The sequence below is a fragment of the Mustela nivalis genome (assembly GCF_964662115.1).
Source record: "Mustela nivalis genome assembly, chromosome: X".
In the NCBI taxonomy this organism is placed as follows: domain Eukaryota; kingdom Metazoa; phylum Chordata; class Mammalia; order Carnivora; family Mustelidae; genus Mustela; species Mustela nivalis.
The window spans coordinates 93,643,587-93,646,447 of record NC_139040.1 but is presented as its reverse complement, the minus strand read 5'-3'; the positions used below and the strand labels follow the sequence as shown (position 1 = coordinate 93,646,447).

Below are 2,861 nucleotides of genomic sequence, written 5' to 3'. Positions count from 1 at the left end.
CGTGCTATGTGTGAGCAGCGAGAGAAATGTCAATGGGTATTTCCATCTAGACGGCCTATAAAATCTCTAGAGAAGGTTTGTGAAGATAGTGAACCCGTTATTAGACAGACACAATTGCATACAATTATCATTCAATTGCTATAATGAGTATTGTAATCTCATTATGAGAGTACAGGCCTGCTGACCAATGACATCCTTGCTATAATTGTTAAAATTACTAGCTCAGTGTGGCTTTTTTTAAATTTTTTTAACTGCATTGCTCTTGTATTCAATGGAACACTCTCCTTTAACACAGGGTTGAATCATAAGCCAAAAAAAAAAAAAAAAAAAAGCCCAGAGAAATTTCTGCAGATAAACCAGTGAAGAGAATGCATATTATATATTATTGTCAATATAATCACTCTATGAAGAGGGAAGGGGAGAAAAAAGGAAGTAGAATGAAAAACAAGAGGCTCCAACCCCTAGACACTGCAAAACATTCAGATGTTTGGGATTAAAATAAAATTTAAAAGGAAACCTTTTAGGAAGGAGGGGAGCAAATGGAATCTGAGATAGCTTAGGTGCTCAGGAAGCATGGAAACGACTCTCCAGGGTGGCAGACAAGTCAAACGTGACTTGAGTGGCCCCACCTACCACTCCAGAAGTGCCAAGATGGATGTCAATCCCAGACCTGGAAATTAACCCACTATTCTACAAAGGTGGCAGAGACAAAAATATTCATGCTACAAAAAAGAAAATTTTTTTTCACCGCAACCCTGAAAATCTGAGAACCAAAAGAACCCGTCCTCAACAACTGGCTTGACGTTAATGGCTGAATTTCTGCCTAAAACCATCTGCTCTATCTTCTCCTTGGGAAGAGAAGAACAAGGAATGGACAAAAAGGAAAAGAATCTAATTGCAGCAGAAGATTAAGGAACACCGTCTCCTTGGATGGAGTCTGAAGGAAGGAAGAGATAAGGAAATAACAAGAGAAAAAGCAAAAAACTAATATAAATTTCATGATAAGGACGGAGACCCCACGTTCTGATTCTGTCCACAAACTCAGGCTGCTTTGCCAAACCAGCCTGTCCACCGGGGGCGCTTCTGAGGCTGTCTAGCTGAAAAGGTCACATTGGGCTCGGAAAGTCCTCACTCTGATGGTTCAGGCCATTGCCACCGCGGGGAGGGATCTTTGCCGCCATGGCAAGGGGGTACTGGAAGACATACTGCAGCGGAGCAGAAGGGTTGTGGTGGAGGCTGCTGCTGCTGCTGCCATGGGAGAAGAGGACCAGAGGGAGGTGGTGGGGGCTGCCCACTGGAAGGCAGTGGTGGCATCATGTCCGTTGGAGGTGTTGGCATCATAAGTTTTCCTTGATGAGAGCAATAGACCCCAGAGCCCACAGGTGTACTTCCCAGGTACCAATCCATTGGAGGAGGGCCATGGTGCCTAGGCAGGAGGGGGCCCTGGTTCATCTGTGGTGGTGGTAGCTGTGTCCAAGGGAGTGGGGGTCCATTAAGGTTATGCTGCATGGGATGTCCAGCATGTCCACTTGTCAAGCTGGGCAATAGGTGTGGGAGACTGGGGACCACCTCCAGGAGCAGCTCTGTGCATGCCATTGTAGGACCAACTCTGAAACACCAGAATTCATCATTCAGGGTGGGCAGCTCTGGGTGGTAGACATGGCAGACAGGGGAGGTAGATTGTTGGTGGGAGCAGCAGGCCCAGGAGCACTGACCAGGGGTGTGGTGGTGGGCCCAGAGGCGGAGACCACAGGTGCTTCACCTGGTTCAGCCATGAGATTGAACCATCCATGCTTTCTTCTGAACTGATTGGGAGTCAGCAGGCCTTTGGAATACCCAATCAGAAGCAGCGCGGCCACACTTGATCCATGCTATGGTATTGGTAGTGCTGTGGGTCTCTGAACTCTACCAGGTTCTTATGATCCTGCTCTTGTCTTCCTGAAGGGTCCTATTCAAGCAAGCCAACTACTGAAGCTGCATCTTCCATAGATCATTCCGGTCTTCAGGGGTCTCAATACCCTGTTTCAGGATGTTTCTTATCTGTTCCATGGCATTCTTCACATTCTCTATGGAGCTGGTGGTAACTAGGGCAAGAAATGGCTCACCTTCTGCACACAACATCAGGTCATCTTGGTGCCCAGCTTTCCCTTCTTTGACAGACCCTTTTTCCCAGACCAGAACCTTGGTATTATACTCCTTCTCTGTGTTCTTCAGGGTGTCACCTCTGGGCCCAATCAGCAGCCCCATGAAGTTGATTTCTGGATATGCATCTTGTACAATCATTATTTTATCACTCACACATTTTGTTGGAGGTTTGTAATCTGCAGGAGTCTTAAAATCAGGGTTGAGGGCAACCATCTCTGTGATGAGGTTGTGCCACTCGTCTTTAGGCATTTGGTTGGTGTGCAACTTGCGGGTGTTAAGTAAGCCTCTTCCCCTTACTATTGTAGATAGGCTTAGGGAAATGGGACCTGTCCTGAGGGTTAGGGGAATGCCCATGTCTCCTGTGTCCAGCAGTTGCAGATTGTTCCCAAATAAGTCCAGGGAGGATAACTGTAGGCAATCCTAGATTCACCATCTTCTGTTTCATTGGATCTTGGTTCCAGGGGCTCCTCTTCCACTTCATACTTGGGAAGTTGAGCAGCATCATGGCATGCACTCTGGTCACCATGGTGACCCCCAGACCAGGTGGTGGTGGCTTCTTCGTGAACCTTCCAGGGGGAGGGGATCTGATTACATTGCTATGGAGCACGTGGAGCCCGTCGTCTCACCACCCCCTCACCCCACCAGCGACTGGGCCAGACATATTTGGTCCATTTTTGAAAACTTTTTTTTAAGACATAGACAGCGAGAGAAGGAAT

General features: G+C 47.3%; 1 pseudogene across 1 annotated transcript; it reads right to left on the bottom strand.

The window, feature by feature from the left end:
* Positions 1-1,041: 1,041 nt before the first annotated feature.
* Positions 1,042-2,459, bottom strand: LOC309855861 (splicing factor 1 pseudogene; annotated as a pseudogene). The gene has a single exon. The product of its transcript is annotated as a splicing factor 1 pseudogene (transcript).
* Between the last annotated feature and the right edge of the window lie 402 nt (positions 2,460-2,861).